The sequence below is a fragment of the Protopterus annectens genome, chromosome 7.part1 (assembly GCF_019279795.1).
Source record: "Protopterus annectens isolate FY-2018-M chromosome 7.part1, PAN1.0, whole genome shotgun sequence".
In the NCBI taxonomy this organism is placed as follows: domain Eukaryota; kingdom Metazoa; phylum Chordata; order Ceratodontiformes; family Protopteridae; genus Protopterus; species Protopterus annectens.
The window spans coordinates 539,544,927-539,570,371 of record NC_056740.1 but is presented as its reverse complement, the minus strand read 5'-3'; the positions used below and the strand labels follow the sequence as shown (position 1 = coordinate 539,570,371).

At 45.8% G+C, this 25,445-nt stretch overlaps 1 protein-coding gene across 5 annotated transcripts in view; it reads right to left on the bottom strand.

Moving 5' to 3' along the window:
* Positions 1-25,445, bottom strand: part of ZNF280D (zinc finger protein 280D) — a 3,097,091-nt gene that overhangs the window by 112,175 nt on the left and 2,959,471 nt on the right. The gene's annotated exons all lie outside the window — the stretch shown is intronic.

The following is a 25,445-nucleotide window of genomic DNA, read 5'->3' as shown; positions in this document are numbered from 1 at the left end:
GGTCCTGCAGTTGGCCAGAGTTCTAAAGTCTTGGTCCGGCATCGGTTGCTGTCGCTTCTTCCCTGATGTCAGTGTGCCAGGGGTATATAAGATGCATCCGACGCCATTTTCTTCAGTTTTTCTTGCCCCAGATGTCAGGTGCCCCCAAGTAGGTAGGCAATACATATTGCTAATAAAACATATATATAAAATAAAAACAATACCTTCAGTTACAAGCAAATACACCACAAAGGTTGCATACGATAGAAAGATATAGATAAGTCCAGCTACGACAGAGGGGATGGAGGGAGGGTAACCTGGACTGCAGCAGTGTGAACACTCCAACATCTACATTTATGGTAGGTACAAAACTGTACTATGTTCATCGTGTTACACTGCTGCAGTCATTACACTTGGGTAGAATCCCAAAGCTAAGGTTGGGTGGCTGGTCTATAAAGAGTTAGGATTGGCTATGAGGCCCTGCAGAACTGCAGTGGCAAATCCTGCTCTGGATTTAGAGTAAAGAGGCAAGTGGTAATGCTTGGCAAAGGTGTGCACTGAACTCAAGTTGCAGCCTCCAAAATTTCCTTGGTTGGTACTCCTCTAAGAAAGGCTGTTGAAGTGGCTGTTGCTCTGGTAGCATGTGGCCTAATGTTATTAGGGACTGATTTTCCATGCTGTGTGTAGCAGTAACGAATACAGTGTCCTATCCATTTGGAGATAGTCTGTTTTGAGATAGCCTTGCCCTGTGCTCCTGCAGCATATGCTACAAACAGTTGCTCAGTTTTCCTGAAAGCTTTTGTTTTGACCAAGCAGAAGCATAGCTGCCTGTGTATGTCCAAAGAGTGCACAAGTTTCTCCCCTTTATTCTGGGGGGTTTGGATAAAAGGTTGGCAAATGGATGGTTTGGTGAAGAGCCACACTAGATACGACCTTTGGCATAAAGGTAGGGTTTGTCCTTAAAGAAACCCTGTCCTGATGAAAAATTATAAAAGGTTCCACTGCCATTAATGCTTGTAGCTCTGAGACTCTTCGTGCAGAAGTTACTGCCAGGAGCAGAGCTGTTTTCCATGATAAAAATTTTAGATCAGCTGTATTGGCTGGCCAAAAGGTGGCAGGGTCAGTTTTTCCAAAACAAAGGTGAGGTTCCAAGTTGGTGTTGGTGCTCTCCGGGGCAGTCTTATGTTTTTAGCCCCTCTGAGGTACTGCTTTAGCAACAGATGAGAGAATAAAGGAGAATACGTGTTGTAATGTGCTGAAATGGCAGAGGCATGGATCTTAATTGATGAGAAGGATAGGCCTTTGTCCAGCATCTCAGTTAAGTATTGTAAAATCTGAGGAATGTTTGGGACAAGAGGGTCAAGGCTTTGAGCCTGGTTCCAGGCACAGAATCTCTTCCATTTTTCTGAGTACGATTTCCTGGTGCTAGGCCTCCTGGCCTCCAAAATGACATCCTTAACAGCTTTAGAGAGAGATGTTGTCTGTTTGACTAATGAATCTACCATGCAGCCAGGTTTAGGGTTTTGAGCTGACCGTGCAGAATCTGATTGTTTTGTTGAGTCAGAAGGTGTGAAATTTGAGGCAAAATCCATGGTGGGACTTGAACTAAGCTCTTTAAGATTGGGTACCAGTGCTGGCGTGGCCAGTCTGGAGCAATCAGGATCATCTGTGTTTTTTCTTGTCTGGCTTTTAGGAGTACCTTTGAAAGGAGAGGCAGTGGTGGGAAGGCATAAACTTTTAGGCTTTTCTAGCTGAACGAGAGAGCATCCACTTTCCATGCTTTTGTGTGGTAAGTCCTTGTGCAGAATTTTTGTAGTTGGCAATTCAGTGGGGAGGCAAAAAGATCTATGTCTGGGCATCCCCATTTTTGTGTTACCATGCTGAAGATTTGTGGATTCAATTTCCATTTGTGAGGGTCCATGATATTTCTGCTTAGATCATCTGCCAGAGTATTTTTCCTTCCTGGCAGGAATTGTGCTTGCAGATGAACTTGATAAGTTACAGCTGTGTTCCACAAGGTCATGGCTTGCCTGCATACGGGATAAGAATGAGTGTTCCCTTGCTTGTTTATGTACCACATTAGTGTGGTGTTGTCTGTCTTTAATAATAATTGTCCTGGATGCAGAAGGTCCTTGAAAGCTGTTAGGGCATTTTGAACAGCCAACATCTCTTTTTGATTGATGTGAAGATGCATTTGGTCTGTGGGGTCCACTTGCCCTAATACATTTTCCTGCCATGTGTGCTCCCCAGGCGTAATCCGAAGCATCTGTTGTTAGTGTCTGCCTGGCTGTGGGTAGAGTGAAAGGCTGACTCTTGTTGAGGTGACATGCCTGTGCCCACCATCGAAACTCCTGTTGTAGGCAGGGAATTATTGGTATTACTGCTTCTAAACTGTGAGAGTGTTGAGTCCAAACACTTTTTAGATACCATTGTAATTTCCTCATATACAGTCTGGCATATGGAATTAGTAGTATGCAGGATGCCATGAATCCCAGGGCCTGCAGAATTTTTCTTGCAGGGAGATGGGACTTTTTTGCCAGTAACTGAAAATATTGAGTCAGTTGTCCTTGTTTGTCTGGCGTGAGATAAGCCATCTGGGCCGTTGTATTTAAGCTGGCACCCAGGAATGTAATCTGTTGTGAGGGCACCAGTTCTAACTTCTTTTCGTTTACCGTGTACCCTAGAGAAATTAGCAACCTTTTTACAAATGCCAGATGCTTTAGAAGAATGTCCTTTGTCTCTGCTTGGAATGAGGCAGTCGTCCAGGTATGGATATATTTGAATTCCTTTTTGTCTGCAAAATGCAATTACTGGTGCCAAGCACTTTGTAAAGACCCTGGGCGCAGTAGATAAGCCAAAGGGCAGTGCAGAGAATTGGTAGTGCCTTGTACCAGCTTTGAATCTGAGGTATCTTCTGCAATTTTGTCTGATAGGGACATGCAGGTATGCCTCCTGAAGGTCAGAGTAACAAGCCTTCTTGCCCAGCATGGGAAGAAGCTGCTGTAGAGTCAACATTTTGAATTTCGGAACATCCAGGTAAGCATTTAGAGTTGAAAGGTCTAGTATGGGTCTCCAGGCTTTGTCCTTTCTGGGGACCAGGAAGAGTCTTGAGGAAAATCCTTGTCCTTGTTCCTGCTGTGGTACTTTTTGAATAGCTCTCATGTCCATGAGGGCTGAAATTTGTTTTTGAGCCTCTGCCCATTGATTTTGTGGCAGGTTTGGCATTCCTTTTAGCCTTGGAAAAAAAAGTGTGAAAGTGGAACCTGTAACCTTGAGACACAATATTCGGAACCCATTTGTCTTGGGTGATTGTTTGCCAATTTTAAGAAAAAAGTGGTAGTTTTCCCCCTAAGGGGGCTGCCAAAAGGGAAGTGCTTGGCGTACGAAGGGGGAAGTCATTGGGACTGTTTCCTGTAAGGTTGAGACTTGTCCTCACCTCCTTTTGGGGTTGAGGTACCCCACTGTCATTGTCGGTTAGAGCCTTGGGGTTGAGATCTGCCTCTTGGGCGTCTGTATCTGCCTCGCTGTGGCCTGTCTGACACTGGACAGGACCAATTCTTTGTAGGCCAATTTCTGCTAAATCGAGGTGGCTGTACCTGTATGAAATCTTTGACTGTTTGCATAGATTTAGCTTTATCCTCCATTTTCTTTAACACCTCTTCTGCCTTAACACCAAACAAGGTATCATGCTGTAAAGGAGCATCTAATAATTTTGCCTTAACATGATCACGTAAACTCTGTTCTTTTAACCAAGCATGTCTTCGAATCACAGAACCTGTAACTGCGGCTCTACAAGAGGCCTCTAAAGAATCAAAACCACATTGCAAAGTATGTTTTCCCACCTGTTCAACTCCATGCAATAAATCCTGCATTTCCTTATAGTCAGGAGCTTCTGAGCTTGCAAGCATTTTCTGTTTTAACTGTGCCATTAAATATTGTTGGTACTTAAGCATGTGAAACTGGCAATTTAAAGCCCTTACTGCTAAAGTTGCAGAAGTTTAAACTTTCTTCCCCATCTATCCAATGCTCTAGAATCTCTGACAGACCCATCTGAGGGATTAGATTCCGTAGGCCCAATACCTTGAGTTTCCAGAGGCCTAGTTGTCTCCACGTGGGAGTCGGAGGTGGCCTGTGGCTCTGAGTTAGTGGGTGTCAGGGGCTGCGAAAGCGCCTCACTGAGAACCGGTGAACCGGTGACTGACCTAGAAGAGGCTTCGTCATTGGTTTTGGACCCCGGATGCCTGTCTTTATCCTTGTCTTGTGCTTTTTCAGAATTGCGGTCGGTTGATCCGACGGCATAGTATAACTGAACCTTTGGCCAAAGTAGTGCAAAGCAAAATCAAAATGTCGTTTTATAGTGCGTTTGTTAAATCTAGCACAAAACCGCCAACTAGTGACGTCGTGATCAGGGCCTAGGCATGGAATACAGTAAGAGTGAAAGTCCTTATGAGGTATTTAATTCCCACAAGAAATACAATTATTAACTTTTTCTGACATCGGTCTGAGGCAAGAAAAAAGTTTCCCCAACGGGGTACTTAGCTTTATTGAAGACTTCGGATCTGAAATTCGACTTCGAAAATCTCAGGAGTCGGCCGACTGGCACTTTGAACTGCTTTTGCTTCGGGCACCACGTGGCAAGAAAGACTGAAGAAAATGGCGTCGGATGCATCTTATATACCACCCTGGTGCACTGACGTCAGGGAATAAGCGACAGCAACCGATGACGGACCAAGACTTTGGAACTCTGGCCGACTGCGGGACCGCCTGATGGCAGGATAACCCAAGTGTAATGACTGCAGCAGTATAACACGATGAACATCTTGTCCCCGTTCCAAAGAAAATGCATTTGCTGATTAAAAGCTAAAGGACCACTTTTTTGCTTTCAACTCACTCACTTATCAACAGACTGCAGATGAACAAAACCATATGAAGGGAAGGCGGAAGAATATCTCTATTAGCTATTTCTGAATAATTCCTAAATGTCCATCTGTGTTCTTCCCTCACAAGTAGAAAAATAAGTGGTGACAGCTCTACACTTGCAGCTCAGCAGCAGGAACCAGAACTAATGTTCTAAAGGTAAAGCAAACCTAGGAAAGGTGTCACTCCACATGGCAAAAGCATCAAGACTACACTAATTATATGGTGGGCTCTCAAAACTGTTCATCCATTTCATAATATGTAATGAAAAATAAATGACTTTGCTAAAATATAAACTGAAAAATGTAGGCATCTGCCTACCAAGCACAAAGATGGCAGAGAAGGCCTACTCCACCTTTTCTGGTAAGCTACCTTCAGTTCAGGAAGAGGTGAAGGAAGTGAAATCCCCATTAGCTTAAGTTTGATCTCAGAATGTGTTCTGGGACTTGAGAGCCCATGTCCAACACCATGACTTACTACCAGGATGAAGTGCCACAAAGTGCATTTCTGCTCATGGTCACCACAGGATACCAACCCATCAGCAAAGGTCACCAGGCATAAGGGTTTGAAAACCACTACAGCTATGGCAAATGTAGGAAAGGATGCAGACATTAATCTTGGCCTGGCATTGTACTATATATTACTTGCCTCTAGGTTTTGCCTTGCATGCGTGATGCTCTGGCTGGTCCCTTCAGTGAGCATCCTCCATCACAGCAAGAATGCATGCAGTGAGGCAGTCTTGAAGTCTCTCCTGGAAGCATCTTAATGGCTTGGGTAAAATGAAGACACTTATATCAACTGAAAATACTGTAACATGGCTGATGCAGCAGTTTAGGCCATCCCAGTGGCATAAAGGGATAAAGTCCCAATTATGCTGCACGTGATGTGAGTTTGAACAGCAGATCAGTCCATGTAGCTGGTGGCAGGAGAGGAAGGGAGTGAAGAGCAGCTGCCAAATTTGCACATACCTGGGAAAAGAGGCAGCTGCAGTTCACATGGGTGACACCTAGCAGGAGCAATAGGTGTCTACTCTATGGAGCATGAATCTATTAAACAAAGCTAGCATGTGCAAGTTGCACAGTGAAGCAAAGAAATTTCAGCTTGTGGAGGTATGCTTTCTCAAAGGGCAGTATATCACAACTCAAAGAGCTGCTGCAGGGAAGGAGGTGCTCTATGAGACAGCGTGTGTGTAGGCCACCTCATAGGACCAGCAAGCTGGAAACTCCACAACCACCTGACTCTCATCACAAGTAGACAAACTCGTGAAATTCCATGACAGGAAGAAATGGGCCATAGGGTTTTTGCCTCACCTGAGAAATTCTCTCTCCTACAACCATGAAACATATTGGTTGTTTTGATGCATGTACAGGACCCGCCTGGGAATAAACCTGGGAACATTCCAGCAATGCAAATTAACACTGCAGCTGAACTGTGAGAGTCTACAGCAAGCTCTGGGGATTCTGAAACTGGGTGTTTACCTTAAACATGGTTTAGGATCACCATGGCTATGTACGGGACTAGGGGTACATGCTTTCATCATTGGAACTTAAGAAAAAAGTGAACTAACTACTAAGAGACAACTACGGAAGCACCCAGTTATCAATTCACTACAGAATGGTCCCTCAAAATATGATTAATAAACTCTGCTTGACACCAAGTTGAATTGAGATGGCTAGCATCTATAAATTACCAAAGCTGGAAAAAGTACAGCCATAAAGAAAGGAGTGCTCTCCCTTCTCCTCCCTAGTCACATAGGAGTTGTATCCAAGTTTGATCCCAAGCCCCCAAGGAGGAAAACAACTGACAGAGAAGCTGCAATTATCTTAAAGAAAGACAGAAACCAACAGGCAGAAAGTACAGTTGTGTAAAATCTTAGCATAACAGTAGATATCTTTCTCTTCACTGTTGCAGCATTCTTAACATGAGGGATCCCCTGCCAAGGGTAGCCTGATATCTGGCCACTATATGAAAGCCTTTAGGTTGTTACTGCTATGCCGTATGTCACATGTATGCTCCCTGAGCAAGGCATAGGGCATAGAAGTGACATCCATATGTAGCATCTTCAGAAGTGAGGGCCCCAGGAGGAATGCAGCCCTCGGATACCAGAGGGTAACATACACATCCAGAAGTGCAAAAAAGCAGGGGGAGGAGAGAGGGAGCAAATACTGCAAAAGTAAAGAGTTTTATGGTAAGATTTTACACCACTGTACTATGTCCTTCCATTTTACTATTGTAGTATTCTTAACATGAGGGAATGTGCGAAAGCACAGGGAGAAGGGCCAACACAGCCTTCTAGGATCCCACGAAGAATGGCCTTAGTAAAACCAGCTCTAGTCCTGGATATGACATCCAACTTGTAATGCTTGGTAAAGGTATGCACCGAAGACCAGGTAGCTGCCTCATGGATAGAATTAGTATCCAAACCCTTGAAAAAAAGCACCAGAAGAAGACATAACCCTAGTAGAGTGAGCTTTAACCACTGAAGGAAGGGTCTTAACATAAGAACAACAAAAAGAAATGGCATTAGAAATCCAAGAAAAAACAGTCTGCTTGGAAACTGCCAAACCTAAGGATCTAGGATGGAAACAAAAAGCTGATCAGATTTTCTAAACTCTAGTTTTGTCCAAATAAAATCTGACTTCTCTATGCCCATCCAAAGTGTGCAACACCTTCTCACTAGCTGACTGTGGAGAAGGGAAAAAAAGTGGCCAAATTAATAGACTGATTAAGAGACAACTCATTCACTACCTTAGGTATAAAAGAAGAATTGGCACAGAGAGACACTTATGAAAAACCAAAAAAAGAGGAACAACCATAAGGGCTTGAAGCTCAGACACTCATCTGGCAGAAGTAAGGGCTAACAAAAGAACAGTCTTCCAAGATCAATGCTGTAAGAAAGCTGAAGTTGCAGGATCAAAAGGAACCCAAGTCAATTTCTCCAAAACAAAATTAAGATCCCAGGAAGCAGGAACAGGCTTCCTGGGAGGTCTAATATGAAGGATGCCTTTAAAAAACTTGTTTGGCCTCTAACCTAGAAGCCAAAGGAGGAGCTAAAGGCAGACAAGCAGAAATAGCTAAGGGGTGGTGTATATCAGAGTGTAAAGTATGTGTGCTTGTATCTTTAAGAAACATGTGAGGCTGTATGTGCACGTATACAACCAGCACACGTGCACAACATTAGTACCACTTTGAAAAAGCAGCTACGGAGTGAGCATGCATGATCATAGTCATTAATTTTATATAAGTTACTTAAGTTACAGTTTAAAGTCAACAATAGTAATGTATTTGTATATAATATAGCTGCCTGAACAGAACCCACGAACATTTGTTTATTCGTGCCCTAACACAAAAGCAACATGATGTCACAACCGGGATGGAAGGGAGAAGAATATTCCAAGCCATGAAATGTAAACATGACAGCAAGGGTAAAACCAAGAAAAAAAGAGCACAAACATACCCAGAAAAAATCAAATGCAATGAGAAATAAAACAAATTATTTACTCGAAGCGAAAGACAATAAAGGGGCATTTCATGGGCACAAACCACATTATCAGGCAAGCGGAAAGTACGAAAAGTTTGTTAATTAAAAAAAATGTTTAAGATAAAAGTATTCGATGAAACGATTAACTGTAACACAAAACAAGTATGTTTAAAGCAGAAAATGAGTATGTTTAAAGCAAAGGGCTTAAACGAGCAAAACGATTATAATAAGAAAGAAAAGGGCACATTAACCAAAATAAAGCAAGGTGGCTGCATGTGTTTGGGCAAAGTGCTGTGTTTGGGCATAACTACGATTTTGTATTGTATCAAGGGCGTAATAAGAAGTTATGTACTCACCATAACGTTCCATCTGAGTAGGTATCTTCATTTGTCTGCAACCTTTGGGATACAGATCCGATCTCGGATCTGAGCCGGCAACTTCTATCACAGCATAGATCTGAGCTCCTAGCTCCTCCCTTTACCCATAATCCCCTACCAACCCTGACTGACCTCAGATCAAGTTTGCCCCATTGCACAGCTAATACTGTGTCCCAGAGTGAACTAATCTAAAGAACCCCAAGTAGGATCATTTTGGTCAGGGGGAAGGAGGGGGGATGGTTGCAGACAAATGAAGATACCTACTCAGATGGAACGTTATGGTGAGTACATAACTTCTTAATCTGAAGTAGGAACTTCATTTATCAGCAACCTTTGGGACAGAGTCCCCAGCTACCTAAATCTTGGGTGGCCTTCATGGAAGAATATTCCGGAGCACTGCAGAGCCAAAAGACGCCCTACCTCGGGAGACAATATGTACCTTGTAGTGGCTGATAAAGGTATGAGATGAAGCCCAAGTGGCTGCGAAACAAATGTCATTCAAAGAAACCCTAGCCTTGAAAGCAGCCGATGTAGCAACGGCCCTAGTAGAATGAGCACGGACTCCCTGGGGTGCAGGCCTTCCCGAGCTCTGATATGCTAAGAGAATACAACTAGACATCCATCGGGAGAGGGTAACTTTAGAAACCGACTTGCCAAAGTTGTTTTTTGGCAAAGGAGACAAACAACTGATCAGATTGCCTATGACCAGTAGTTTGGTGAATATAAAAACGTAGTTGTCTGTGCACGTCTAAAGAGTGCAGCTTATACTCTCCTTTGTTTTGATAGTTGGGGAAGAATACTGCAAGATTAATAGATTGATTAATGTTAGCTTCCGAAGATACCTTAGGTAGAAAAGACGGATTGATCCTGAGGTGAACTCTGTCTGGGTGGAAGACCAAATACGGTGGTTTGACACAGAGAGCCTGGAGTTCTGAGACCCTCTTGGCTGAAGTTATGGCCACCAAAAAGGCCGTTTTCCAAGAGAGGTATTTAAGATCAACAGTGGCCGCCGGCTCGAAAGGGGGGCTAGTCAAGGCCTGTAAAACTAGGGATAAATCCCATGGAGGTACCACCTCTTTGACCGGGGGCCTGAGGAAGGTCTTACACAGTTTGGAAGTAATAAGCGGGCCTGACTCCTGCCCTACATGATAGTGTGAAATTGCTGCAAGTTGCAACTTGACCGTGGAAGAACTAGCCCCCTGGTGAAAAAAAAGAAGTTAGAAAATCTAGAACCGACGCTACCGGCGCCGTAAAGGGATCTAAATGACAGTGCTCTGCCCAAATGGAAAAACGTTTCCATTTACTATGATAGACCCTCCTGGTGGAAGGCTTGTGAGCTGCTACTAGAATGGCTTTGACTGGTGATGAGATTCTGGGAGTCCTTATCAGGAGTGGAACTGGAGCAACCAAGCCGTCAGCTTTAGGTTGGCCAGGTTCGGAGTAGGGAGACCCAGGGGGTGTGAAATGAGATCCGGGAGGGGATCCAGAATCCAGGGCGGATGAATCAGGTGAGACCATAGGTAAGGGAACCATGTCTGACGAGGCCAGAATCGGGCAATGAGGATCATCTTGCTCTCCAACTGACTGGCTTTCTGCAATAGTTTCAACATCAGGGGCAGAGGCGGGTATGCATAAAGCAGACCGGGAGGCCAAGCATGAACCAGAGTGTCTCTCGGGGACTCCCCCGGAGGGGGGATCAGAGCGAAGTAATCGTTGCATTTGGTATTTGCGGGAGAGGCAAAAAGATCGCAACAAGGTCGCCCCCATCGGGCAAATACTTGCTCTGCCACTAGAGGATTGAGAGACCACTCGTAAGGAGTCAGGATAGTACGACTGAGCCTGTCCGCTAAAATGTTGGACCGTCCCGGAATGTGCGTTGCGATGAGAAAGCGGTTGGTGGATATCGCCCATTCCCACACTCTCATGACCTCGCGGCAGAGAGGGTAAGGCCTGGTTCCCCCCTGTTTGTTGATGTACCAGACAACTGACATGTTGTCCGTCTGTACCGCAATCGTCCCCACCGGAAGAGGGTTGTGAAGTGCTTCCAACATCAAAAGCACCGCCCTCATCTCCAGGACGTTGATATGCAATGAGGTCTCTATGTCGTTCCACGTGCCTTGGACTGTTCTGCCCAAATAGTGCCCCCCCACCCCAAGCGAGAAGCGTCCGTGGTCACTGTGGTGACTGGCAGAGGCAGCGAGAAGGGGCGTCCCGTGTGAAGATCGGAGGACTGGAGCCACCACACGAGCGACCTTTTGCAAACCCTGCTTTGGGGAATGGGATGAGACAGGGGATTGCGAGATAGGGACCATTGTATCTGGAGGGTCCATTGTATGACCCTCATATTCAGCCGGGCCAATGGCAGCAGCGGAATTGCTGCCGCCATGGACCCTAGAGCCCTCAGGACCAATTCCGCCGAAGGAGCTTGAAGTTGAAGGATGGCCTGCATGTGCAACCTCAGGTTCTTAAGCTGATCTGGAGTCAAGAAAGCAAGCATCAGTCTGAAGTCCAACCTCGCCCCTATGAAATCCAATACTTGTGTAGGAGCCAGGGAAGATTTGGCCATGTTGATGGTCAACCCTAAGAGTGGAGCCAGATTGAGGAAATAATCCCTGCATGAGCAAAGAAGATGCCTTGTTGGGGCGGTAAGGAGCCAGTCGTCCAGGTACGGAAAGACCTGAATTCCCTGGAGTCTCAGGTGGGCCGCTATCGCTGCCAAGACCTTGGTGAACACCCTGGGGGCTGAGGTGAGACCAAAGGGAAGGGCCCTGAACTGGAAATGGCTGGCTCCCAGCCGGAAGTGGAGAAACCTCCTGGAGCGTCTGTCTACGAGAATATGATAGTACGCATCCTTGAGGTCTATTGAGCACATCCAGTCGTTCTCCCGCAGTAGTGGGAGAATAGATTGCAGTGTGACCATCCGGAACTTTACTTTTGGTACTGCCAGGTTCAAGACAGAGAGAGGTCCAGGATGGGCCTTGCGTCCCCCGTCTTTTTTGGCACCAGAAAGAACCTGGAGTAAAACCCTGATCCGAGCTGATCTGGGGGGACGGGCTGGATGGCTCTTTTTTGTAAGAGCTGCTGAATTTCTGCAGCAGCCACCTCACTCTGATTGGGTGGTACATCGGGAAGGCTTCTGATTCTGGGGGTTACAAGAAAGGGAATTTGGTAGCCTCTGGATATAACACGAGGCACCCAGCGATCAGTTGTTATTGACTCCCACATTGCTAGGTGCCTCGAAAAATGTCCCCCGACTGCCTCCAGAGTGGAGCAGCCGGGTAACCCCCTCAGGGGTTCTGCGTGGGCCTCTCAGAGAAGGGTTCTCTGGACCCAAAATTCCTGGGACCCCCTCTGCCTCTAGGGCGGCGTCCTCCCTGTCCTCCTCTGCCACGAGAGGACTGATGCGATTTCCGGAACCACATCTTCTTCTGACCCTTTTGGTTCTTGGCAAAGGACCTCTGGGGAGCAGAGAAGCGGACTCTGACGGCAGACGTCTTCCCGTCTTTCTCGTTCTGGACAAGGGTGTCGCGAACGGTTTTGCCAAACAATGCAGAACCATCAAAAGGGGCATTCGCAAATGATGCCTTAAAGGGTTCTGAGAAGTCACAATGTCGGAGCCAGGCTTGCCTCCTCATGACCAGCCCGACTCCGCCTGCTCTAGCAGCTCCCTCAGAGGCGTGAGACAAAAGCCGCATAGATGTGTTGGAAATAGAACGTAGGGTGGACATTCACGAGGAGTACAGTTGCTTGTCCCCTTCCATGGACCCTGGGCAGCAAGCAGCATATTCTTTGATTAGATCCCACTGCATCCGAATGACGTGTGCCATATAGTTCAGGGCCCTCATGGAGAAGGTCGCTGAACTGAAGGCCTGCTTCCCAAGGTGGTCCATCGCGCGAGACTCCTTGCTCAGCAGATGCACCGTGGGGCTCTCCTGAACCAACTCTCTCTTGGTGGCTGCCGCCACCAACATGGCATCCACAGGGGGACCTCTGCTCCAATGGGTTCTCTCTGACGGGGGGCTCAAGATTTTGTCCGGGTGCTTGGGAACAGGCTCTACGGTGTCCGGCTCCCTCCAAGCTCTAGTGGCTATAAGATCCACCAAGGGGTCGGGGGGAGGGGACACCCAAGAGGTAGATGGCCCTGCCTCGAATGCCTCTAGGAATACGGACTCGTCGGAGAAAGCCTTGGGGGCAGACCACCCCCCCCCGATTCAGAGCATTTCCATGATGTCTCCAAAGGAGACATCCTCGGGGGTGACCTTGGGGGGCCTTCCCCTTCATCCCAGTCCATATCTTCTGTGAGGGACTCATTGCACTTCGACTTGCAAGGAACCTCCTCGGGGGGGGGGGGGGGGCTGTCCGAGGAGTCCTCACCAGCAATATCCTGTTCCAATGGAACACCTAGAGGCGCTGAAGCAGGCTGCCCCAAAGGACGGGTGAGGGGAGCCAGGACCAGCTGAGAGGGAGTGCAGGGGGGAGCCGAAGCCAGGACCGGAGGCCTGGATGCACTCAATAGTACCCTCTCCACCACCGCGAAAGCTGAGGGGGTGCTGCTCTCTGACGGATCCGAGATCCGACTCCCACTCGGATCCGAGGCGGGGATCTGACCCGGAGCCGAGACTATCGGATCCGAAGGACCCGCGCCCTCCGACCGGGACGGGACCGAAAGCACACCGAGTCCCTCGGATCTAAAGCTCGGCCCAAGGCTCCGAGAGGTCGGATCCGACAAACTCGAGGGAATCGTCGGAGCCGAAGTGCCTAGCACGGTCGGCTCTGACCCACCCCCGGATCCAACGCGGCTCGGCTCCGACAGCTCCGAACCCGGAAGGCAGGTCGGAGAAGGAGCGATAGGAGCAAAAAAGGGGGTCGAGCTCCCCCCTGGAGGGGGGGAGGGGGGAGGCAAGAGCACTCCCATCTGCATCTGGGCCTGGATGAACCTCATCATCCGGTCCATGTCCGCATCTGACATACTGAAGGTGGACCTCGAGGAGGCCACCGAGGCAGGCCTGGAGTGCCGCCTCGATGACCTTGACGGGGACTGGGTCACCTCATCCTCGGGTCCCGGTGAGAAGCAAGGGGATCAGATCAGAGGAGGAGGCGAACCAGAAACCTTGGAGGGAGAAGCAGTTTGGCAGGCGGGGCCGAGGAGGAATCTTTGGCCCGCCGCTTAAGGTGCTTCTCCCTCCGCTTCTCTTTTCTGGTCTCCCTCACCTCTGAAGCCATAGTGGGAGGTTGAGTCCTGGTCGGAGGGAGGGGGGCAGGAATGGCCGCTACCGAGGACTGGGTAGCGGTCACAGAAGTACCGGAGGCCGGAGCAGGGTCTGGGGGAAAAAGGCCCGCCAGACCCAGCTTCGACCTCCAATCCTTAAGTGCCCTGGGGTTGAACGCAGCGCAAGCAACCCGAGGAGAGGTGTTCAACCCCAAGGCACCTAACGCACAGAGTGTGGCCATCAGCTGGTGAAAACTTGTGACCACACTCGGTGCATTTCGAAAAAATGGCTTTAGGGGCCTCCAACATCACTAAAAGAAAACACACCCGCTAGGCCCCTACACACACACACACACACACACACACACACACACACACACACACACACACACACACACACACACACACACACACACACACACACACACACACACACACACACACTGCGACCAGCGAGGGCAGGGAGGAGAAATAAAAGATACAAAATTAAGCTAATTCAAGCTAAAAAGAGTGAAATTAGGGCTAAGGGACACCTAAACACACACACAAACACTCGCTCAAAAAGAGTACAAGAAAAAATTGAAAACTTTCTTTTCTCACAAAATTTGACCAAGAGCTCTGGAATCTAGCTGTTGCTTGAAGAGCGGCAAACTAGATCTGAGGTCAGTCAGGGTTGGTAGGGGATTATGGGTAAAGGGAGGAGCTAGGAGCTCGGATCTATGCTGTGATAGAAGTTGCCGGATCGGATCCGTATCCCAAAGGTTGCTGACAAATGAAGTTCCTACTTCAGATCTAAAGTTATTCGAGGTATCTCAGAGTGTGTAAAACGGCTTACAGTGTGTGCTTATTACTGTGCATGTACCTCAAAGAGTTCATTGTGTGCAAAGTGCAACTATTTCAAGCAATCCAGTCAAAGTGCAGCTATTTCGAAAAGTTCTTGTGCTGGGTATGTCTATTCACAAAGTGCCACCATTACAGAGTGCTTCTTGTACTGTAAAGAGTTGCCTAAAAAGGTACCGCCGTTTTGGGGACATTTCAGTGTGCTGTATGCAGTTACTTTGAAAGTTATTGAGTTTTGGGTAACAGATGTTCGATTAATTCGCATTGTGCAGTTGCTTGACATGTTTCTTACACTAAGAGGTGTCTTCTTGCAAAAGACGACATTACAAGAATATCACAGTGCTCGTGAGTTATTCAGTTGCATTATAGTTATCGAATGTTTCTTAGAGTGACGACTTTAACAAGTGATGGTGAATGACTTTAGCATTTCTGCCTTTACCGATAATATTTTGAAAGCATCGAAAAGCCAGAGAAGTTTATTTTGCAAAGTCCAGTTATTCGGAAGTACAAGTTCGTTCATTCGCATAATTCCGAAAAGTCCAACGAGAATATAAGTTCAGAGCACAAATGCACTGGACAATTTCTGTTTATGCCAGAAACTTCTGCATGTTTGTGTGTATATTCATGCTTATTTGCAAAAAAACCCATTTGCTGGTATGTGTTAATATGGCAGACGGATTTTGAAACCCCCTACCACTTGTGTTTAATCAGAATATTGCAGAGTACTGGAGAATATTTGGGCAAGAGTACGATATTTTCATACAAGCAGCTTGAAAGACAGCATTCGTTTGTGTATGCACCAGCAGTGTATGAAAGAGAAGGTGCAGAGTGCTATATTGCTGTACAAGCTGAATCAAGGGAAGACCTCGAGTGTTTATAGCGCAAGTTTAGAGAAATGTGCAACCTCCAGATGAATGTTATGTTAGAGAGGCATTTGTTTTACACAACAGATCAGAAACCAGGGGAAACATTTGCAGCTTATATAACTGACTTGAGAAACAGAGCTAAGACGTGTTGGTTTGGTGATCTAAAAGATGAGCTGATAAAGGACAGGCTTATATGTGGTATTAATAGTGCTGTTGTAAGAAAGATTTTACTTCTTGACAGTGACTTAACGTTGAGCAAAGTCATAGAAATTTGTCAAATCCATGAGGTGACAGAAAAACATACAAGTATGCTTGTGAGTGACAAAAGCATGGGTTCAGTGGGCTCCAGAGCACATGTAGACAGTATGCAACACGTGACAAACAAGAGTAGGCCTAAGCACATGGCAGCTACAAGATTTCCAAAGAAGTCACAAGGTTTTCTAGAAAGTTCCCGGAAAAGTGCAAACTCCAACACTAGCTCAGTGTCACACACACGTGAATCAGCAAAACCCAAGTCTAGCTTTATTGTTAACTGTTGCAATTGTGGTGCGAATCAGGAGTCTAAAAGTGAAAAGTGCTTAGCATTTGGTCAGCAATGTTACAAGTGTAATAAATGGAACCATCTCCAAAAGTTTTGTAAATCAAGTAAGCCTCACATAGTTGTACAGAAAGGTCGCACAAAAAAGCAAGTTGATCAAGTAGAGCCAAAACAGTCAGCTTTCTATGTAGATGGTGCATCAGTGTATGGTGAAATAGTTGATGCAGTAAACTTATTAACAAGAAGTGAAGTGTTTTGTACAGTCCGGATTAATGGAAAATCCACAGAGCTCAAAGAAGACACTGGGTCAAAGTGTAATGTTATGTCAACAGACACATTTGCAAAAGTGAGAACTAACGAACAACTCAATGTAACAAGTAGTGCAAGACTTCTTGCTTATGGAGGGGAAGAAATTCAGAATGAAAGTTCAGTGATACTTTCATGTTATTTGGCCGAGAATTGTTGCAACTTATTATTCTACGTAGTCTGAAGGCCAGTGCAATCTTTACTGGGTCTCAAATATAGCTTAAAAATGAATCTGCTTTCTTTTGCTAAAAAAGTTCATCATGTAAGTGCAGTTCCGAGTCCCAATTTCTCCGAAGCCATTTTCTCAGAGTATGCTGATGTTTTCGATGACAAACTGGGCAAGGTTCTAGTTGTATATTTCATGAAGTTAGACCCAGAAATCACTCTAGTAGTCAGACCAGCAAGCAGAGTTCCAATAGCTATGCAAGATAAAGTAAAAGCTCAGTTGGATAAAATGGTGTAGCAAGGTGTGATTTGTCCAGTCATAGAACCAAATGAATGGATATTGTCCATGGTAGCCCCTCACAAGAAAGGCTCAAACACTGCTCCAAGAGATTTGAGCAAAGCATTAAAGACTCTATCATCCAATGCGCACAGTTAATACCGAATGCCACTGTATTTTCTGTTTTGGATGCAGAGAGTTCATTTTGGCAACTGATGCCCGATTGCAAATCATCACTTCTAACTACTTTTGGTACTCTGTTTGTCAGATTTAGATTCCTAAGGATGCCATCTGAAATAAATTCTGCAAGTGAAGTTTTTCAACATGGGAGGTTGGCATAATGGTTAAGGTGTTTACTTTACAAACATAAGGTACAGGGTTTGATTCTCACATGGGGTAATTGGCTAGGCTGAAAATGGCCCACAAGGGTCATTAGCCTAGTACTAATCTATGAATCAAATTTTTTTTGGTTATCCTTGTCCCACAACAGTAGACGATCTGTTGGTTGGAGGCAATGGTGAAGCTGAGCATGACAGAAACCTCAAGAAAGTACTTGACAGAGCATGTGAAGTAAACTTAAAGCTCAATCCACTGAAGTGCAAATTCAGACTTCCAGAAGTTGCATACGTAGGAGATTTGTTTACAAGTACATGCTTGAGACCCGACCAAGCAAGCAGCTATTCTAGAGATGTCAGCGGCAGACAATGTACAAATTTTACAGCATTTTCTGGGCATGGTCAACTATTTAGGCAAATTTATACCAGACTTCAGTGAGTTAACAGCATCTATAAGAGAGCCAACATGCAAAAATGTTGCATGGTCATGGCTGGCTGGATCATCAGAAGGCATTTGAAGACCTTAAGCAGAAAATTACCACCCCACCTATGTTAAGATACTACGATGTGAACAAACCAGTTATTCTTTCCTGTGATGCTTCAAAATTTGGCCTAGGCCCAGTCATACTTCAAGAGGGCAGACCAGTAGTTTATGCAACTAGAACACTAACCCAAACTGAGATGTAATATGCTCAAATTGAGAAAGAGCTTTTGGCCATAGTATTTGCATGCTCAAAGTTTCATTATTACATTTATGAACCAGCTATTCAGACTGAAACTAATCATCAACCTCTAGTCACTATTCTAAAGAAGCCTATGCATTCTGCTCCAGCGAGATTACATAGAATGATGCTCAAATTGAAAAGTACCATTTCAAATTGGTCTACACTAAAGGCAATTTGCTTTATCTGGCTGATACTTTATCCAGATCTCCTAGAAATACTACAGAACAGCTTGATGCTGAGACTTTTGACTTTGACGTGATGTCAGTGTGTAATTTTTCCACCACTAGACTTGATGAGTTAAGAGATCACACAGACAATTTCACAGAAGCTCAATCATTATATTAATGTTGGATGGCCATCAAGGCAATCTAGTGTATCACCTGAGGTGCAAGCATATTTTCCTTACAAAGACGAATTGTTGATGGAAGATGGCATTATTTTCAAAGGTCCTAAAATTGTTGTTCCTGCTTCCTTACAAGAATATATTCAAAATTTGCATTGTGGTGACACAGGATCCACATCCACTAAGAGAAGGGCCACAGAATTGCTATTCTGGCCTACATTATCAAAAGAGACTGATAGAGTTCTTTCGTCTTGTTCAGTATGCAACAGTACTAGACCGCATTTGTCAAGAGAACCGCTTCAGCTACATTCAATTCCTGAACTATCTTGATCTACTGTCGCAACTGATAGCTTTGAGTGGAACAATAAACACTACTTACTTTTGGTGGACTCTTATGCAAACTGGTTTGAGATTGATCTACTACCAAACTCTCAACTACTGTTCTTACCTAGCTGGAACGTCATTTCTCAGTTCATGGTAGTCCACACAAACTTTTCTCCAACAATGGTACTCAATTCAATAGCCAGTTGTTTCAGAAATTTGCAAAAGAATGAGACTTTGTGCATATCACTAGTAGTCCTGAATATCCTCAGTCCAATGGTCTAAATGAACGAGAAGTAGAGTGCAAAGCAGTTACTTGAAAGGTCAAAGTGTGACAATACTGTACTGGTTTGCACTCTGTACTGCTCGTTCATCTAGACCATTGGACTGAGGATATTCAGCACTACTAGTGATATGCACAAAGTACAGAGTGCAAAGCAGTTAACTGGAAGGTCAAAGCGCGACAATACTGATGTATTCTTGAATTTACTTAATCTCAGAAACATACCCCATGATGATATTCTTGGCTTATCTGCTCAAAGACTACTTTCCAGGCAAACCAGAACTACACGACCTATTTCATCAAGATTGTTGCAGCCTAAATCTAAAAACAGTAAAACCATCAAGACTCAACTATTTAAGAAATGTAATAACCAGAAATCTAGTTATGACAGATGGAGCAGATTACTCCGTCTGTTGAGGGAAGGAGAGAGAGTATGGATCCAGACAATGAAAGGTTTTGATCGAATAGGACAGATTATGGGCAACTGTACAGAGCTGAGATCTTACTTGGCAAATTCCGAAGGAGGTGAGTATAGGAGAATCGCAATCATCATCTTCATGTACAAGAACCATCATCATCAATGCAATCACAACATTGTATCTGTGATTCAAACTCTAAATCTAAGAATGAGTCAGACACTGTTTTTCCAGACCAGAATGCGTTCAAAAGTCTGATTCTATTCCAGAAAGTGATTTGAACATTCAACAGGTCAATCATTTTGCAGAAACTGTCCCAGTTGTTAAATCTAATTCCCAGTTTTATGTCACACGATATGGACGAATGTCTAAACCAAGTGTGAAATATGCAGCAACGTGGACGTTGAACATTGTATAATGCATGCCTATAGATTAACTGTGATTTCTGCATGTCAAACAGTCTCAACAATTGTATGGTCTATTTCTCAAAGAGGGAGGATTGTAGCTCAGAGTGCAAAGTGTGTGTACTTGTATCTTTATAAGAAGCATACGAGGATGTATGTGCACGTATATAACACGCACATGTGCATAACCTTAATGCCATTTTGAAAGAGCAGCATGGGAGTGAGCATGCATGATCATAGTCATTATAGTCAACAATAGTAACATGTTTGCATACAATAAAGCTATTTGAACAGAACCCACGAAGATTTTATTCATGTCCTAACATGAAAGCGACAGGTGGGCTTTAATAGAAGAATATGCCAACCCAGCATCGAGCAATTCACACAAATAAGAACAAACCAAAGGAACATCCGCAGTAAGTGGGCCGAGGTTACAAGAAAGACACCAAACAGAAAACCTCTTCCATTTCGACAAGTAAGATTTCCTAGTAGTGGGTTTCCTGGCCTCCAGCTGAACCCAAAGCACGTCCTCAGAAAAAAAAGGTGCCTACAGGGAATCCAAATCCTGTCACCCACAGTCTAAGCTGAACAGTGGACAGGTGGGGATGGACGAGAGATCTCTTGTCTTGTGTAAGAAGATCCACCCTGTGAGGTAACTTGTAAAGAATGCCCTTGGCTAAGTGCAGAAAAAGAGGGAACCAATGCTGTCTGGGCCAAAAGGGATTTACCAGCAAGACTTTGGAAGCATCTTATTTTATCTTGCACAGGACTTTTGGAATGAGAGGAAGGGGAGGGGAAGGCATAAAGAAACATCCCCTTCCATGAAAAGATAGGGTGTCCGCCTGCCTTGCAGGTGACAAGACATGAAGTCCTGTCACAAAATTGAGGAAGCTGCCTGTTCAGAGGGGAGGCAAAGAGATCTACTTGAGGAATACCTACACTGGTGGATAATGTCCAGAAACACATCTCTGTGAACCAGTAACCCATGACATTTTGTTCTGGACCTGCTCAGGGATTCTGACTTGAAGGAATGTACACTGCCTTTAGTGTGACTTGGTACTGAATCGCTAACTCCCAAACCTGGAGTGCCAATCCATAAAGCAGACAGGACTGCGTCCCCCCTTGTTTGCTGACATACCACATCATTGTGGTGTTGTCTGTAAAGATCTTTACAGCGCTGAAGAAAACAGGGATAAGTGACAACAGAAGAGCTCTCATCCCCTAAATATTGATGTGCTCCTTCTGCTGCTGAAGAGACCAAAGGCATTGCACCTTTAGGTTTCTGAAGGAAGCTCCCCAACCCCCATTCTCAGGTGTCTGTTAACAGCTCCTGAGAGGGAAACGGGGGTTGAAAAAGAAGGCCTGGATCCAAAGTCAGTTGGTGATTCCACCACTGAAATTCCAACTTGAGATAAGGAAGAAGAGGGATTGGAAACTAAAGGATGAGCATGCTGAAGCCAAACTGACTGTAGTAGCCACTGAGGCTTCCTCATTTGCAATCTGGTGAAGGGAAGCAAAGGTGAATGGTGAATGTTGTGAATCCCAGTGTCCTTAGAAATTCTTTGGCTGAAATCAAGGTCACAGGAAGAAGGGACTAAAAAAGGAAAATCAGAGTCAAAGCCTTGGAAGAGGCAGGGATGGCAGCATAACAACACTCTGGTCCTGCATCACAGAAAAACATGATCCCATGACTGGGACAGTAGGACTTTTGAAAATTTACAGTGAACCCCAGGCTTTGCAACACAGCGATGACCCACTGAAGGTGCTGTAAAAGAATGTCTGGAGAGGAGGCCTGAATAAGCAGGTTGTCTAGATAAGGAAAGACCTGAATGCCTCTGAGCCTGCTAAAAGCAATAACAGGAGCTAGAGGTTTGCTGAATACTCTTGGGGGCAGTAGAGAGGCCAAAGGGCAAAGCAGAGAATTGAAAATGCCAGGAAATAACAGAGAAACAAAAGGTTCCTGAAAAGGGGATGAATAGGGATATGGAGGCAAGCATCCTTGAGATCCAGACAAACCATAAACACCTGAGGATGCAGAAGAGGGAACAAAGTCTGAAGGGATAACTTTCGAAAGGAAGCAACCTTCAGAAAAGTATTTAGGCAAGAAAGATCCAGAATGGGTCTCCAAGTGCCCTCTTTTCTAGGGACCAAAAACATTCTGGAATAAACCCCCTTTCCCTTTGAGCAGCTGGAACCTCTTGAAGAGTTCCCTGAATCAGAAGACCCTGAAGTACCTCTGGAAAAGAGCTCAACTGGTCTTGAGATGGCTGAGGAATGCCCAGTATGAAGGGGGGGGGGGGATTTCCAAACCATGAAATAGCCCTGGCAAATGATGGAAAGGACTCAGGAATCCTGAGTTATGGTTAACCAGACAGGAAGAGACAGAAAAAGATGATGTGAGAGAGGAATGTGGCACGGAAGAATCGGGTAGTTAGACTGCACCTGGTTTATCAGGAAAGGAAGACATCGGACCAGGACGGGTCTATGTAGACTTAGCTGAGGGAACCCTCCTACCACCCTTCTTGCCTTTAGGAGGAAGACAAGACTGCTTTCTAACAAAGGCTGGTATATCAGGATAGTTTCTCTGGAATTTTGGCACAGGGGAAACAAAAATATTTTTCAGGTCCTGTAACTCCTTGCCTCTCTCTCCTGCAGGGACTTGAACAAATCAGCTGCAGCAGCACCAAACAAACCTCTATTGCTCACAAGAGCATCCATCAATTTAGCCTTAATATCATCATGCAGAGGCTGAAGCTGTACCTAGGAATATCTCAACACAAAGCCAGAAGCAGCACCTGCTACATCATAACTACATTTGATGTAATGGTGGGCTACCTGGGATGAAGCCCCTAACAGAGACAAGGCAGAAGTCTCCCTCAGAATCAGGAAGGTCAGAAATAACCTGGCAAGCCTGAGAAAGGACAGCCAAAACATATCTGGTCATATGAATTTCATAATTAATAGCCCGAAAGACTAGGGTGGCTGAAGTATAAACTTTTTTACTCAGCCTTACCACAGTCCTGCTGCCTTTATCAGAAGGAAGAAGTCAGGCAGAAGGCAGTAATTTAGAAGGCTTGTTGGATGTCACAAAAACCACTGAAGGGTCAGGAGATGAACACTTATAAAGGAATTTGCAGCCATGAGGCACTTTATAAAACCTATCAGTTTTTTTAGGAGCAGTGGGCTGAGAATCTGGGGCCTGAGATGCAGAAGAAAGAGCACCCAATAAAGCAACCAAAACAGGAGGAACAGCAGAGGGTCTAGGAGATTCCATATGAAGGAGCTCATAATATCTCCTCTGCACTTGAGAAACTTGGGAACAATCCCATTTAAAGCAAAAAAAGAAAAGTCAAAACACCCCAATGAGGCACTTGTTTGAATGGCTAGGTAACCAGCAACAATTCAGGCAATAAGACAGATGATCAAAAACGGCATCTGGACTGGTGGCAAAGGAGTTTTGAGGATATGTCCGGATGTCACCTTTACGCCCTAATCCTTGCACAGGAAGCATCTGTGTGACGTACTGCATATCAACAACCACCTAAAGGTTTTGGTATACTGGCTGGATAAACTAGCATGGCAGAGTCACCTTCGTTTTGGGAAATCGCTCCACCAACTAAGAACGGCCATGCACCACCACCCACAGAATCGAGAAAGAGCATTCAATCCTGTCCGTGTCTGGGCTATGTGAGGTTTCCCATGTTGAGTCAAATTAAGCTGCAAGCTCCACTCCTGCTGGTGCCCTTCCATCAATTCTTTAAGTTTCATTTTTGCAACCATACTCCCCCTGGAGCACCATACCCGAAGACTTCAGTTTCACATAAGATTCCCAGGGGCTCATGGGAATAACGCAGCCGGATCAGGAGTCGGCATGGTTTATGGTCGGAAGTACGATGGTATCTGATCCTTTTTGAACCTCTGACTTTCATTCTTGATTAATGAAACAATTCTTGACAAATGCTTTCACTTTCATTCGTCTTGCGTCAGTCCAAGAACTTCACTTCTAGCAGCACAATACAAATGCCCCCGGCTATCCCTCTTAGTCCTGGCTCCAGTTCCAAAAACCAACAAAACAGAAACAGAGTCCTATTCCATTATTCCTAGCTGAAGTATTCAGGAGACCGGCCTGCTTTGAACATACTAATTTTTTTCAAAGTGAACGCTTCGGAACCGTGAGACACTCAGGAGCATTGAGGGAGTGCCAAGAGGCAGGGGATGGGATAGGCAGGCTCACCTCGTGGTAGACCGATCCCAAGATCCAACTAAGACATTTTTAACTGCAGCAACTTTAATATATGCTATTGGAGCTGGAATTACAGCACCAGACTTGCCCTCCAATACAGTCTCGTTAAACGATTTAAAATGTACTCATTCCAATTACAGGGCCTCAAAAGAGTCCTGCACAGTTTCCATCACCACATCCCCGAGTTCAGAGTGGGTAATTTGCGCATCTGCTGCCTTCCTCTAAAGTGGTAGCCATTTCTCAGGCTCCCTCTCTGGAATCGAACCTTGATTCCCCACTACCCATAGTCACCATGGTAGTTACAGAAAACACCATCGAAAGTTGAAAGAGCAGACATTCGAATGTCAAGTCGCCGCCAAGAGGGCACGTGAAAATGATAAGGCCCGAGAAGGTGCCTCAACCCCACGCAGACACCTGGCAGGATGTCCCTTGTGGCTGGGACAGAACACGCACTCTAATAGGACACTCAGAGCTGTCTCATCTTCCATTAACTCCTGAAGGCTGCCAAATCATGCTGGATCGCATGAGCCCTCTGGCCCTTCTGGGCAGCAAACCCATAGGCCGCCGAGGGGCAGATCCGCTCTTATAAGGACGTCCACTTGGGTGGAACAGGCCCGAGAAGGTGCCTTGACCCTGCCCAGCCACCTGAGAGGACATCCCCCGGGGATGGGACCCAGATGCGGACTAGCACTTGACAGGACAAGCCACACTGCTCCATCTTCCCTTAACTCCTGAAGTCTGCTAAACTGTGCCAGATCGTGTGTGTATTCTGGCCCTACTGAGGAGCAAACACGCAGGGTGCGACTAGCCTCATGGAATTCCGTTTGGCCTACCAGGGGCAGATTCACTCTCATGAGGACTTCCGAGTCTTCACTGTCCCCATCTCCTGCAGGTCTCCTGCAGGCTGCTTAATCTTACTGGGGCCTCTCAGGGTGCTTCTCTCTGTAAGACCCTTTGGCCGCTGAGGGGCAGATCCGTTCTCAAGAGGTCTTCTGTGTCCCCCTGCTTTCCGATCCAGAGCACCTCTGGGGACTTTGCGATTTTTCAGGAACGCCATTGTGTATTGGGTGAGGTTGGATGTCTTCACCCAAGCATGAGCTCACTCTCCAGGCCCCGCCACCATCCGCCTGGTGCTCCCTTATGGACTTCTGCCATGTGGGGCTCTGTCTAACACCCTCACCCAGGCAAGAGCTCACCAGTTCTGGCTACTTGCAGTCTCTCTCCCCCTTCTGGACTTCTGTCTCAGAGGAGGGGCATGATCTGGACCCTCGCACCCAAGCGTTAGCTCTCCCAGACCGCCCACTTTCCGCCCCCCCCCTTCCGGACTTCCATCAGGATAGACCCCCCTCCCGGCTTTCACTTCCACCCAGCCGAGAGAGAGAGCTCTTTCCCCAGCTTAGATGTCTTCTGAAGGCTGCCA